The sequence below is a fragment of the Melanerpes formicivorus genome, unplaced genomic scaffold, assembly GCF_026170545.1.
Source record: "Melanerpes formicivorus ecotype bairdi unplaced genomic scaffold, bMelFor1.0.p_v2 SCAF_65, whole genome shotgun sequence".
Lineage (NCBI taxonomy): Eukaryota > Metazoa > Chordata > Aves > Piciformes > Picidae > Melanerpes > Melanerpes formicivorus.
The window spans coordinates 3,173,146-3,187,679 of record NW_027142417.1 but is presented as its reverse complement, the minus strand read 5'-3'; the positions used below and the strand labels follow the sequence as shown (position 1 = coordinate 3,187,679).

The 14,534-nt window shown below is 55.5% G+C and overlaps 1 protein-coding gene across 2 annotated transcripts in view; it reads right to left on the bottom strand.

Annotated features, from left to right (window-relative positions):
* Window positions 1-14,534, bottom strand: part of SULF1 (sulfatase 1) — a 58,425-nt gene that overhangs the window by 35,591 nt on the left and 8,300 nt on the right. For both annotated transcript variants that reach the window (XM_068162535.1, XM_068162534.1), the window contains exons 3-4: window positions 11,446-11,512; window positions 9,229-9,326 (exon numbers count right to left, since the gene is read on the bottom strand). The gene's annotated coding sequence lies outside the window, so the exon portion shown is untranslated. The remainder of the gene's footprint in view (window positions 1-9,228; window positions 9,327-11,445; window positions 11,513-14,534) is intronic.

Below are 14,534 nucleotides of genomic sequence, written 5' to 3'. Positions count from 1 at the left end.
GTGCCCCAGCAGCAGCAGCCATTCATGCAAGCTGGTCACCAGAGGCCACCTCCAACAATGCACATTTCAGAGTAATCTGAAGTAATCCCTTTGCTGGGCTGCTTTGGTTTCCAGGCAGCCCTAAGCACATGTGTGCCCCAAACAGGAGGCTTATTAAAACCTGATGCTACATGGGAAGCTGTAGAGCCCTTGGTCTCCTGAGAGAATTCCCTGTCTGTTAGCCTTCAAAGGCAGGGGGGAGAAAAATCAATTAAATTTATATGCTTATTAGACAGGAGTGTCATGATAGGTGCAGGTTATTAGTGCTGGCTAAATAATTAAGGCTGAGAAAGATAATTAGATGTGCAGCAGGCTCTGAAAGGGCTCTGCTGATAGCAGAGGCTGTTAATGCTTACAGAAAGTGGCTTTGGAGCTCCAGGCAGCGATGGGAGCCCAGGTGCTTTGCCAAGGGGAAGCTCTGTATCTGGGGTCTTTGAGGGCCAGTTAAAGCTCCAGGTTAAGCCAGCTGCCCTTGCTGCCCTGCTCACCTCAGCAGAGGGGCTCTAGGAGAACCCCACCGGCCCAGGGACCCAGCACTGGTGCTGAGCTGGCAGACCCCAGGGCAGAGGTGACCAACAGTGGCAGAGTTTGCAGCTCCAGGAGCTGCCCAGGAGCACAGCTTGCCACACATCCTTCTGAGAGGAGTGAGAAAGCTTCCCTCCTAGGCACAGAATCCCAGCCCCAGCCTGGCTGAAGGCACCTCTCAGCTCCTCCTGCCCAACCCTTACCAGCTCACCCTGCACCATGGCCCTCAGCACCACACCTCCACAGCTTTGGAACCCCTGCATTACTTGGGGGGGCACAAAGCAGAGCCCCAGCCCAGCCACACAGGAGGCCTGTGCCTACTGTGCTACTCATCCTCCCACCCCCCTGCCCTCCTCCTCCCCCCTGGCCCACAGTCCCCAGCACACACCTGTGAACACCTGGGGGGTTCCTGGGGTGACTCCTCTCTGCATGGCCAGGTCCCACCAGATGAAATCAGGTTGCTGATGTCTTACCCACACTGGGCACCCAGCACTGTCAGCTGCTGGCCAGTGCTAGGTCAAACACATCAATGTTTGTTTGCTGAGGTTGTGTTGCTGTTTATAGAGGGAGAAGTGAGCTGAGGGAAACAAAAGCCTCCCACATCATCTCACTTGCCAAGTGAAGGAGCTGCTGAGGGGTTTCAGAGAGCTGGAAGCCTGCAAGCATCATTTCTGTATTCCTGATTATCTCTGAGCCTTTTGTGTTCATCTCAGGACCAGAAATTGTTAACTTAAGACCAGCCCCCTGGGGGTGCAGCCTTACAGGCTGCCCAAAGTCCTCTGGCCTGGGGAGAAGCCTTCCTGGTACTGCAGCACTCATCCCTTCAGCAGGCACCAAAGGGGATTGAGACATCCTTGGGGCTTGCTTGCTAACAAAGCAGAGGGAGTGACACAGCCAGGAGTTGGGAAGGAAATGCAGCCTCATACAGGAGAGAGAGGTCTGAAAGCCCCTCTGCCCCTGGCCCCATGGAGCTGTGAGGAGTGCAGCTGGAGCAAGACAGATGATCTGCCTGGTTCCTGACGGGCTGGGGAGTGTGAGTGCTTCACCCTGCCCACACTGCAGCCTCATCACACAGGAGCCAATTCATCCTCCGTGAATGCCTGGCTGTGTGCTGTCCTTGAGCATAAACAAGCAAAGCTGAGCCATTTATCAGCAGCTGGAGCAGTCCTTCTCCAGAGGGAACCCTTCTGTCCCTCACAGCTCAGCCTGCAGTGTCAGTGCAGGCAGCTGAGATGCTCCCCAGCACAGCTCCTGCTTCAGCACACGGAGCTGCCAGGGGTTAGTGCAGGCAGCAAGCTCCAATTGCTCCTGATCCACCCGGATCCAGGTGAAGCTTTCACAAGGACAATACTTTGATTGCCCTGTGGCACCCTGCCCAGCCTGACCTGAAGCTCCTGAGGCCACCAGGCAGAGGATGAATCACAGAATGCCCTTGCAGCTCCCTGGGTGTTACCCTGGAGGGGGAAACTTGCCAGTGAGGATCAACTTTTGTCTGCCAAAAAGAAGGAAAACCTCAGAGAAGGAAAACTTCTCCACAGGAGAGCTCCTCACAGAGACACCCAGCACCGCCCAGCTGCTCAGAGCGGGAGGGAGGAAAGCTGTGGCAGATCCCTGAGGGATCTGAGTTCTGTCCTGTTTCAGGGGCTGCCAAGCAGCATTTAACTGCAGGGCTCCTGCTGCTCCTGAACGAAGATCCAATGCTTCATTAGTATTTATCCCCTTTCCCTCTAGCACTGCTGTCCGTGCTCTCTCTGGAGCTCCAGGAACGCCAGCAATTATCACATCAAAGGTCATCAGTCCAGCAGGGAGGCTGCAGCCCCTGCCTGGCGGAGGCTGGCTGCAGCTCTTGCAAACGGCTCGGGTCGGGCAAGTGCTTCCCCTCCTCCCTGCCCTCCTGCCTCTCTTGTTGGTTTTATTTAATCAGCTTAGACGACCTCCCCAGCTCTCCTGTGCTGCCATGCACCATCCCAGACATGACAAAGGCTCTGCAGCAGGAGAGGCCATAAAGGAGCACGGCCTGGTGGGGCCATGTGGAAGGGTTTTGCTCATCCCCCCCCAGATGTTTGTCAGGCTCCATTCAGGAGGTATCGGCAACACTCTGGCTTGCTTCAGCAGGAGCAGCAAGGAAGGAAGGCGACCAGTGAGGGTGAAAATGACCGAGGTGTTCAAACTAGGGAGGAGCAGGAGTCAGGAGAACCACTGCAAAGCAGAGGAGGACTCCTGTGAGCAGCAAGCCTACAGTGACAGAGGTCTGAGCCACCCCCAGGAGAGAGCAGGAAGCTGCTTCCCAAACCATGGCATTAACAACTGAAGGCTGTGTCGGTGCTGCTGAGCTCTTGCTTCTCAGCCTCTGGGCTTGTGCCTTTGGAAAGGGATTGCCAAAAGCCTAAAGAACATTTCTTTTCTCCTCCCAAAGGAGAGAGAGGTTTCCCTAGGGTCACCCAACGCCAAAACTGAGCTGTGCGACCCAGCAGAGAGCTGCCAAGGCTGGAGGTGTCCTCAGCAGGGCTGAGGAAGGGCACCACACTGCCCTGCTCCCAGCTGGCTGCAGGGGGATGAAGGGCACCACACTGCCCTGCTCCCAGCTGGCTGCAGGGGGATGAAGGGCACCACACTGCCCTGCTCCCAGCTGGCTGCAGGGGGATGAAGGGCACCACACTGCCCTGCTCCCAGCTGGCTGCAGGGGGGATGAAGGGCACCACACTGCCCTGCTCCCAGCTGGCTGCAGGGGGATGAAGGGCACCACACTGCCCTGCTCCCAGCTGGCTGCAGGGGGGCTGCCCCACCAGCACTAATTCTCAGCACTACTTTTTTTGGCTCTCCTACTGTTGCACAATGAATTGATTTAGGCTTGTAGGGATCTCAGTGCTAATCCAAACACGGCCTCAGCCTCCTGCAGCCTGCTAGCTTGGGCAGGTTACCTCCACTCACACAAAGTATCATTCAGAGCCTAAAAAAAATCATTAAAATAAATCAGTGGATTTGGCAGAGCTGTCTGGGAATGCTGCTGCACTCTGTCTGAGGTGTCACTGCCTCTGCCTGCTGCTGCTGGCTCTGATCCTCTGCTCGGCTCCCCTGGCCAAGCCCCATTCCAGCAGGGCCTTTCCTCCCTCCTGTATGAAGCTGGGCAGGGAATTGGCCTCAGAACACCATCAAGCAAACCCAAATCACCATGTCCAGCTCACTGCTTTGCAGTAATTAGTTAATTGATTTGGTTTAATAATTTAATCCTTGCTCCCCAGTGCCACCCTTAAAGACAGAGCAGGGGGAAGCACTGCTGTGTGCTGAGCAGGGCAGCTCTCTGCTTCTGGTGGTTCTCCCCTGCACAACAAATTCACTTCTGCTGGCTGGGAAGCCATCTAAGAAGCCACAGGACCACCTGAGGCTGCAAGGTCAGCCCTTGCCAGCCCTTCTTGCCAAGAGGACACCTGGATTTAACTCCTCAGGTATCTCTGGCACCACACCAAATGGGTGTCTGAGGTCCCACCACAACAGAGGGGGATCTGGGCTGCACAGACTGCAGCCCTGACCCAGGTCTCTGTTTCAGGGGGTGTCCATCCTTTTGCCATCCCCTGCAAGCTGTTTCCACTTCCCCTTGCTCAGATCCCAGTCTGGGAGGAAAGAAGTCTGCCACACAGCTGTCTGGTGATGTGGAGCAGACTCTGTTCCCAGAGCAACACAGCCTCCACTCCCTCTGCTGCCTTTGGCCTTTGACAACAAAGCCTTTCCCCAAGCAGCCTTCACAGCTCAGACCTGCAGCAGGAGCCACCCGTGGGCTGGGAGTACCTGGGAAGCAGGCAGCATCTGAGCAGCTCCACGTCAGCTCTGCTGACTCTCAGCAAGGACTAAGCCTTGCTGCTGTCACAGCGTTCTCAGCACTCAGCAGCCTGGGAAGGGGTCAGGAAAGCAGCACTTCAGCTCTGCTCCTGGGGCTCAGCCCCTGGATCAGGCTTGCTCAGGCTGTTGGGTTGTAGCTGTAGGGCTAGCTGGACCTAAATAGATTTATACAGAGGAGTGCTCACACCCCAGTGACTACAGACACAATCCTTTCTCTTTCTCATGCCCAGGAGAGCTTTGCTCCCCAGGTGAAGTCAGCTTCCAAATTGTTTGCTGTTTAGCTACAGGCACAACAACTCCTTCAGGAGGTCTGAGCTAAGTGAAGCCACAGATCTGTGACCTGGAGAGGCAATAATTCCCTCTGCTGTGTGCTCAGAGCCTCTTGGGCAGAGGCTGCAGTCTGCCAGCTTCAGTGGATGGATGCTGCAGAGCCCCTGCTCCTCTCACAGCCTGAACAACCTGTCAGTACCTGCAAGCAGCTGACCTTTGCTGCTGGCAAAGCAGCATCCAACAGCCCAGAGGGACATTCAAGGAGCTTAACGTGGGATCAGCTTGACACCAACATTAATCTGTTGGCTTGGGAGGATCACAAATCTTTAGCTGTTTGAAGCAGGTCAGAGAAGCAGCATTTGAGTTCCCACAGACAAGGCAAATCTCCCTTGTTCACAACTCTAAGGCTGTTCCAGGTACTGCTGGGAGCACACCAGTGTCCTGCACTGAAGGCTCAGCCTGCCAGGTTCTACCTCCCCATGCAGCAGCATTTGCTTAGTGAGTGGCAAACTCCACAGCAGCTAAGCAGCAAAGCAAAGCAGCCAAGTTTGGTCTTTCATTGCCCTCCTGCTGTCTCTTTCAGGGGTCAGGCTGTGCCCTCCCAAGGTGGCTGCACAGCCCTGGGTAGCAACTAGAGGGTAAATCCTGAGAAAAAGATAAAAATCCCCCCAGTACTGCCCAAACCTTCTCCTTTTGCATGAGGTTAAACACTCATCATGATCCAGCTGAGCACCTTGAGGTGCAAAGGCCACCCACAGGATCCTCCTAGAAGGTCAGGGGTGACCCAGGCAGGAGGCCTGCACACACAGGTCACCACAGCCATGACCTCACAGCCATAAGCTGCGACATTCCAGCACTACCTACATCCCAACCTAACCTCAGAGCTCAGGTCTCCACAGGGAAGCTTCATCCTCCTGCAGTCCCACCCTCTGTGGGGGGTTTCAGTCCCGGTGCGTGGCTGTGCCAGCCGAGGGGCAGCGTCCGTGAGGGGTTTGGTTGGTACCATCCCAGACATGGGAAGTGTGGGGAGGGTCTCCCACCCACAAGCAGTAGTTAATGTGTGTGCAAGGGGAATGTTTTCATTGCATTACAGTGGGCCTGCCAGCACATCTTTAATTGCTTTCCATGAGCTGCCTGGCTGAGCACGGCCCCTCAGACACGGCCCAGCTATTCACAACCAGGACGAGTCATAGGAGGACCTGGTTGGCAATCAGAGCTCAGCTCCTCCTGCCTTTCTTGTCTGAACTTACATCTCACTGGCTTGGAAAGTCCCACAGAGCTCTGGACCTCATCACCCTGGGGGCTGAGAAAGCCTTCAGTGGGAAACAGCGTGGCCAGCAGCTTCCAGGAGCTGGAGACAACCCTGCCTGCTGTGTGTGACATGTAGCTGCTGAGCCATGGAGCCTGGGGGTCCTGCACGGCAGCTGTGAGCATCCCAGCACTGCACACCCAAGCTCTCCACAACCTGGAATGTGTCTGCATCCACAGGTCCCCTGGGATTTAATAATGAGATGGAGCTAAGGTCACTGGTGGCAGAGAGCCCTTGGGAGAGATGCAGCAGCAGACAGCTGAGCACAGGCAATCCAAGCGTGGCTGCATGTCAGAACGTGTGTGTGTACACAGCAGAGGCAGCTCTGTGCTGGGAGAGGTTCCCAGGGGACTTCCTTATTTCTATAGGCATTTCCTCATGACCTTTAGGCAGGAGGGAAGGAAAAAGCCTCTAGACAAGGAGGTGAAAACACCTGACAAGATCCTGGTTGGAGAAAGGCTGCCCAAGCCCAGACTCAGCATGACTTGGCTGCATCCTCTGTAGGTGACTAAAGGCAGTGAGAGAGCAGCTGCAGAGGCCTCAGTTCTGCTGTGTCCTCTAGCAGGACACTCAGCAAACCTTCTGTGACTGCCAGTGAGCAGTGACTGTGCCTCAGGGGCCCTGCCGTGCAGTGAAGGTGCTGCAGCCAGCTGCAGATCCCTGTCCCCTGCCCTCAGCCTCCCAGCCTCTTCTAACCACCTACTGCCTGCTGGCATCTCCTGACATCTTCTGGGAGACCTCTGAGCACCTACCCAGCTTCCTGCTGGGAGGCACCAGCACAGCCCTTGGCCTGTCCTCCCCTTCACTCTCCTAAGCCCTGGAACCTGGAGTCAGCTGCCGCAAAGCAAACCCCTGCAGTCCCTGTCTGCAGGCCATGCTCGCTCCAGCTGAGGCTCTCACACTTCCCCAGCCAGAGTGGGCTCTGGGAGCCTGTCTGGGGCTGGGAGAGGTGTGTGTGTGTGCAGCAATAAAACCAAACACCCTGACCCCAAGGGTTAAGTTGTACTCCACTTAATTAACTGAGGCTGGCTTGTGGAATGTCCGTGGGTGCTGTGCCAGGAAGGGCTTTGCATGAGTGTCAGGGACAGATTATACACACCAGAGCATTGCCAAGCTCCAGGTCAGGAAGCCACCTTTGCATTTTTCTTGGAACTTTGCAAGGGTTTTTTGCCTGCTGCAAGTGATAAGACTGACCTCATAGGCACTGCTCTGCAGGCACTCCCAGCACTGACAAATATCAATCACCCTCTGCATACCTCACAGGGAGAGCCTGGCTGAGGCACCACGGCCCCGAGCTGGGCAGAAGAGGGATGTTCAGAGATTCCTCTTGTGAAACCTCTCCACACCAACACATGGTGCAGGCAGTGAAGAGTGAACCTCCACAGCTTCAGCTTAGATAAACAACCTCCAAGCTCCTTAAGAGAAAAATATTAACCTTTGGTTCTGTAAAAATGGCTTGGAAGCCTTCCAGCAGAAAGCCCTTCAGAAGATTAGTTGTGCTTCCTGCCTTGGGCAGGCTGGGAGCCTCACCAGGACGGGCACTGCTCCTCTCAGGGACTGGAGCTGGGGGGTCATCCCCTCCAGCAACAGCAGCATCACCTCCCTGCAGCTGTTCAAGGCCAGGCTGGATGAGGCCCTGGGCAACCTGGGCTGGTGGGAAGTGTTGGAACTGGATGAGCTCTGAGGTCCCTTCCATCCCAAACCGTTCTATGACTTAGGATCTAAACCATGTTCTGCTGCTCTGGAAAACTAAAGGATGCACTTTCTTGGCCCTGTTTTAGGTGATCTCTTTAAGAGCAGCCCAGGGCTAGAGCTGGTAAAGGTTCAGATAAAGCAGGGAGAGCTGAAGGTGGAGCTGGGGACAATGCCTGGACCAGTGGTGCCAGGCAGCCTGGATGTCCTAAAAGCTGTGTGGGAGCAAAGAGCCTGTGCCTCGTGTGGGACCAGCACACAACCACCCAGCTGGGGGGAAAGGAAAGCAGCCTGAGTGATGTACAGCTGCTGCAGGTGTGCTGAGAAGTGATCTGAAGCTGGCTGAAATATTCCACCATGAGAACAACTGAGCTGGCAACTGGCTGCAAGCAGAACCCCAGGCAAGGAGCTGCAGGTGATGCAAACCTGCTGTCCTGCAGCTGTCCTGTGCTGCCAGCCACATGCACCTGCACCACCTGTAGCTGCTGTCCAGCCATGGGCACCTGCAGCTCTTTGTCCAGATGTGCCTGATGTAAGTAGGTGACAACATGATGCAGATGTGAGGAGCATTGCAGGCTCCCAGCTCTGGCCCCTGGCTTGGTGTTTCTGTCCAAGCTGAGGTGTCTGATTTTTCACAGTGAGCAGAGTCAACCACTGGAATCACCTCCCAAGGGCAGCAGTGGAGTCCCCTCCATGAGAGGATTCATCTCAACAGGCTGCTGACCAACTGCACCATCACCTAGCATGGCTGGACCAGAAGATCCTTGGGGTCCCTTCCAGCCTGGCACTCTGGGATGCTGTGGTTGATACTCAGCCTAGTGCCATCACTCCCACATCAAAAGGTCCCCACACAGCTTGCTGTGACCTCTTAATCCCACCTAGATGTCAGCCAGGCCTTGAAAGCACAGAACTAATGCAGCTCTTCTGGAGCTGCTGGGGCAGAGCCACCCAGGACAGCTTCCCCTGTGCTGTCCTTTGCCATCAGCAGCTGCCTGGCACCAGTTCTTTCCACTTCTCCAGTATGCCAGAACCACCTGGCATCAGTGCCTGCAGCACCCAGCACTGGCTGCTGGGTGGAGGAGAAAATCACCAAAAGAAGGGAAGACCAAAGCCTGATGCTCTCTGGATGTAGCTCAGCTTCAGCCTTGCACCCCTGCCAGGCTCACAAACAAGAGAGCACTGCCCACCACCACCTCCTGCAGCAGAGGGGCACTTTCCCCTGGCACACCTCAAGCCCAGGAAAGGTTCCCTGCCTGCAGGCTGCCACAGGCTGCTATTCAGCAAGCACAGAACTCACCCTTTTGGGATGCCTGCAGCCCCAGAAGGTTACCAGCAGCACACCTTGGCCCAAGCAGCTCTGGGTAATCATTTACTGGCTCCCTGAGACCTTAAGGGTCCTTGGGCTGGTCTTGAGCCTTTAAAGTCTGGCAGGATAGGACCTCCAGAAGATTGACTGCAGCTTAATGATTGACCTGACAGAACACTTGGGTGGTGCAGCACCAGCTGGGGGCTGGTTTGGGTTCATTAGGTACTGAATAAGCAGTTTAGTTCTGTACCTTGGGAGATTCCCTGCAGCTGCTCTGCCTTGGTTGATTTTCATAGCACTGGGCTGAAGCTGGTGGCTCTTGGTCACTTGGCTTACTGTAGGTAACACCTGCAAGGAGAGGAAGAGGTTAACACTGCTCACTGCTGTGGTGGCAGCAGGCTCTGCCCAGGCTGCAGCTAGACTCTGCCAGACTGAAGCTGTCCTTTGCTGTTTGCTTTGCTGAGTCACCCTGCAGGCTCAGCCCTGCCTCATTACCTCACTCACAGGTCAGCAGGCTGCCGCTGCTAAGGTCTGTGGAACCTTAGAGAGCAGACACTAAGTTTTCAGCATCTTGACCTCCCCATGCTCTGCTCATTGCTGAAGTGCCCAGCAGCCTGTTCCTGCTCCTTCAGTGCCTCACCACAGCTGGGGGAGCCTGTGGCAGATCCAGAATAATTCCCACTGCTGTAAAAGACCTGGACAGGGATGCTGAGCTCTGGCTTGGGTTGTTGGCAGAGTCAAATGAGAGCTTCCCTTCTGCATCCCCTGTGGGCTGGCAGCAGACCTGTCTGCCATGGAGTTAAGCACAGCCTGGCTCTGCCTAGTGCAGCCTTGAGGCTTCCAACCCTGGCTTCACACAGCTAGGTGTCCCTCATCGAGCTTCCCAACCCATCAGGATGTTTCCTGAGAGCTTTTGTGGTGTTTAGACAGAACTGTCAGGCAGCTTGGCTGTGGAATTGCTCACCTGACCTTGCCCAGAGCGAGGGCACACAGGCACCATGCACAAATCAAGAGAGCCCATCGGTGCCTGAAAGGAGCTTACCAATACCTGCTGTGTGGATCTGAAGTCCTCACTCCTCCGCCTTTGACAAAGGCCAACCAGTCCACATCTACTCTCCCCTCTCCTGACCTGAGCTGCTATGCAGACCTCAGAGGTGACTCCAGCCAGGAGAAAGTCTCACTGGCAGTTAAAAAAAAAGCTCTGCTTTGTTTATCTCCATGAGCACAGGAAATGTTTTGTTAGCAGAGGCTGGAGCTTCTCATTCCCTTAGCCTCCAGCAGACACAAGCTTCCCAGAAGAGAGACACCACCTTCCCCTCCCACCCCATGTCCCCAGGGTGTGCCAGCACACAGGCTCCTGGGGCTGGCAGGACCAACCTGCCCAAGCCCAAACCAGCCAGCAGGTTCATTGGAGACGGCTGAGCCCTGTCAGCTGGCTCCTTGTGCGGGCACAGTGCTGCCGACAGGCAGGAGCAGCGCCGGGGCCGCAGCAGCCAGCGTGCCCCTCAGGAACCCTCACCCTGGGGCCGCAGAAACCACCAGCCAGGGCTTTGCTGCCTGCAGCAGCCCTTCAGCCAGGAAAGCCCCTCTCAGGCTTTGGTTTCCTCTGGTGTGAAGCCTGCTCCTCTGTCAGCCTGCCAGCTCCCCTTCTCCTAGCCCTCCACCCTGCTGGGCCAGGCCAGCCACAGCCTGGCTGCCTGATGCCTACAGACCCCTGGAGAGCTCAGGGGCTGTGTTTGGAACAGGCTGCTTCCTGCAGCTGTGTTACAAGGGCAGTGACCAGGCAGCCTGCCTGCTTCTGGGGACACTGAGCATGGTTAGAGTCTTCATCTGAGAACTTCTGCAAGGTCAGACCCAGCCTCACTGGGACAGCTCTGGTGCCTGGCACAGACACCAGCCACAGGAGCCGTGGGCACACATAGGCAGTGTTGACTCATGCACAGCTGGGGGCCAAAAGAAAAGGAACCCCAGGGGAAATGGCAGCACTTATGGCTTCCAGGGAATGGAGAGGCAGGGGGAAAAGAAAGAATGGAGCCTGCCTCTAACCAGCCCACAGTGGAGATGGTGTTAAGGCCAGGAACCTGCAGCAGGATCAGAGTCCCCTGGCTGGAAGAGACCTTGAGATTGAGTCCAGCCAACACCTGACACCTGCTAGCCCATGGCCCCAAGCACCTCACCCAAACATCTTGTGAGCCCCTCCAGGCATGGGGAGTCCACTACCACCCTGGGCAGATGCATGCTCCTAAGGGAGCCTTCTCTTCTCCAAGGCCATAGGGTGGCAGTGGGCTCTTGGTCTCCACCCATCAGAAAGGGTCAGTTGGACATCATCAGCTTTTGGGTGGCCAAGGCAGAGAGGCTTTGAATGAGTCTCAGTGAAAAGCTGCCAGCCTTTGGGCACTAAACTACCTCCTGGCTGCTGCCACGCTATCAAAATGTGCTTGCACCACAAGAGTGCTCTCAGCCTTACCTTTCCCCTGTGCAAGGAGATGCTCTCATTCTTTCTCCACTATTCCTCAGCTCAGACTTTTTGCTCCCTACAAGAAACAGAACAATAAAAGCTATTAAATTAATTGCTTAGAGATAGCTTAATTTATCTTCAGACCCCACCAAACCTCCCCACAAAACCAACCCACCTGCAGTCATCTCTAGACTACTGCAGGGGGCCCAGCACAGCCAGGCAGAGACACTGCTCAGAGTGAAGGGGTTGGAGCCATGCCATAGGCCCCACTGTGACCATTTCAGGAGAGGGCTCCAGCAGACATCACTGCTGCAATTGCTTCATCTCTCAGCAATTCTCCTTTAGTCCTTCTCAGGAGAAGGTTGCACACAGAATGCAGAGCATCTACAGAGGGCAGCAGCACAGCTCCAGCAGGGCTGACTGAGATTCCCTCCCACCAGTGAGCTCAGTTCAATCTGCTTCCCAATAAACCCCATCACAGACCAAGATGCCATTAGGTCTGGGAGCTGGTGGCTGGTGGGAAAGCCAACAGGTCTTGGGGATCTCACCTGCAAAACACAAGCCCAGAGTTTAACTTGCTCACAGAAGCACAGGGATGGGATAAATGGGACAGGAAAACCAACACCATTGCTGTGCTTGGGCTTTCCTGAGGGGCTGGGCTGCCCAGCTTGGGCTGATGGAGCTTTGACTGATGGATTTCAGTCAGCAGTAGCTGAAAGTTTCTCTGCATTCTCACTGGCTGCCATCCATCCTTTTGGCTCACCAGCAGTGACACAAGGTCATGGGCAAGCCATGAGGGCTGCCTTTCTCCACGGGTACCCTCAGCACTCTTGAGCAGGCTCTGCTTGGGCCAAGGGGCTGGGAATCAGAACAAGCACTCAGCACAACTCCCCTGTCCCCTTCAGCACAGCAACCTTCCTTTGACCACACCACAGGAGCCAGCACCACCCTGCCAGCCTTCTGGGAGCAGCACCTCCTGGGTGAGCGGTGCTGGGGATGGGGGAGCACAGCAGACCCCTCCCCACAGCAGCTGGCTGCAGGCCCAGCACCGTTCCAGCCATTCCCCCCCAGAGAAAAACCTTGAGAGGCAATGAAAGGCCAAGAAGTCAGCAGTGAGGTGGTTGCCCCACTCCCTGCATTAGGCCACGTCTCAGGCACGTGGTGCAATGCAAGAGGAGGATGTGGAGGAAGGGCAGGTATGCAGACACTGGGGGAGGATCAATCACATCCTGCCCTCGATGTGGAAACCCAAATGGAGTCTGACTCTGCTTGGCTGCAGCTGCCAGCTGCAGTTGCAGGGAGAGGTAGGCTCTGATGCACCAGGTCAGATTGTTAGCCTCTGAGTGCAAATCCCCCTGGAAGGCTGACTGCACACAAGGGATGAATTCTGCTACAAAAATTCAAAGTGCTATAAAAGAAAGATTTTTCCCCTATTCTGGTTGCTGTTATGGGAAATTGGGCAAAGAGCTTTTGGAAGGAAAGTGTTTTCTGAAAGCCAAGAATGTAACAGCAAATAAAAAGACAGAAAGAAAACAAAATGATCAGGATGGGAACAAGCTGATGAAGAACAGTGGTCAGAGCAGCTAATGGGGCAGGGGGAAGGCTGGAGCACAACCCTCCCATCAATCCTCCTCAACATCAGCCAGCTGAGTCCATGTGGGTCCCAAAGTTCGTTCCCCACCCTTGTAAAGATCTCCTCCTTTCACTGGGAGAGCTCCAGGACTCTTGCTTGCTCACTTCAAACACCAGCTCCGAGCACATGCAGCGAGACAAGCACCAAGAGCTGCCCAGCAGCACCAGCTGGGTGAGATACTGCCTGCAGGGACTCCTTCATCCACACCCCCAGAAGGAAATACAGCAGGTGAAGCAGCAGAGTGGTGAGACGAAACGAGCCACAGATGAGCCCAGCAGCGCTGGCACCCACAGGAATGTTTCCATTTCCCTCAGCGGGCATGAACCTGGCACAGCTGTCCTGCCTTGCCCAGGACGGAGGCAGGAGACAGAGCGAAGACAGCGAATGCCAGCTGGGGGCTGCTGACGTCAGCAGCGTGGCAGCAGCGCTGCCAGGACACTGTGGCTGACATCCATTGTTTGACACACAATGGAGCAGCTCCCCCAGATCCTGCCCAGCTATTTCTGTCTGCAGGACAGGGACTGCAGACTCCTCTCTCCTGCTTCTGGATGCTCAGGGCTCGCTGGGCTCCTCCCAGCAGGCTGCGTTCTGAGGGACTTCCATCCCTCACTGCTCAGGACCCCTTGCTAGGGGAGCATCCTCCATCAGCACACTGCACATGCATGGAGCAGCACAGCCGGGAGCTGGCCCTGCCCCCCCTCGCTGGCTGGATAGTGCAGGAGACAACTTGGAGTCACCTTTCTGAAGTGTGGGAGGCTTCTTTGAGCAGCCAAGAGCAAAACCTTCCACTTACACTAACCTAGAGACATCTCTTGTCCTGAGCCAGCCTCTGCTCCTCTCTTCCTCAGGATTTTGCTGGATGTGGCTCTGAGCTTCCCATTTGGCCACGTGTGGGAGCCTGCTGCAGGAGGTTCCTTTGATGGGAACGCAGTGGCTGCAGGGTGCCAGGCTGCTGCCAGGGTGCTTTCAACTCCCTTCACCTTTCTGTCTTCCAGGGGATGGAAGTGTGGCCAAAGAGCAGCACGGTGGTGAGGAGAGAAGGCAATTCTCCCACTGCAGCTTCTCAGTGCTGTGGGGAGCACAGACACTTGCCCAGCTCAGAGTCAAGATGTGGAGGGGGAAAAAAGGCAAACCTATGAGAATTCTCTTCTGAAATTGGAACCACACTCGAGCACTCTGATGTATTTGTTTGCTTTAGGCTCATTAAGGGCTCTGCTTTACGTTACCATGAGAGACACCAAACATTTGCAACGTATTTAGTGCAGGGACTGGGGGGCGGGTTTGTGTCTGACACCACCAGCCTTCAGCAGAGCTGCTCCAGCTATCAGCTGGAGTGGATTTTATCAGTCACAGGGGTGACTTCGGTCCAGCCAGAGACATTTTGCACCCTCAGTGAATTACAGAGCACAGAAATGCTGTCTCTGAGGAGCAAAGACCCTCCCTTGCTGCAGTCTGCTGCTGCACC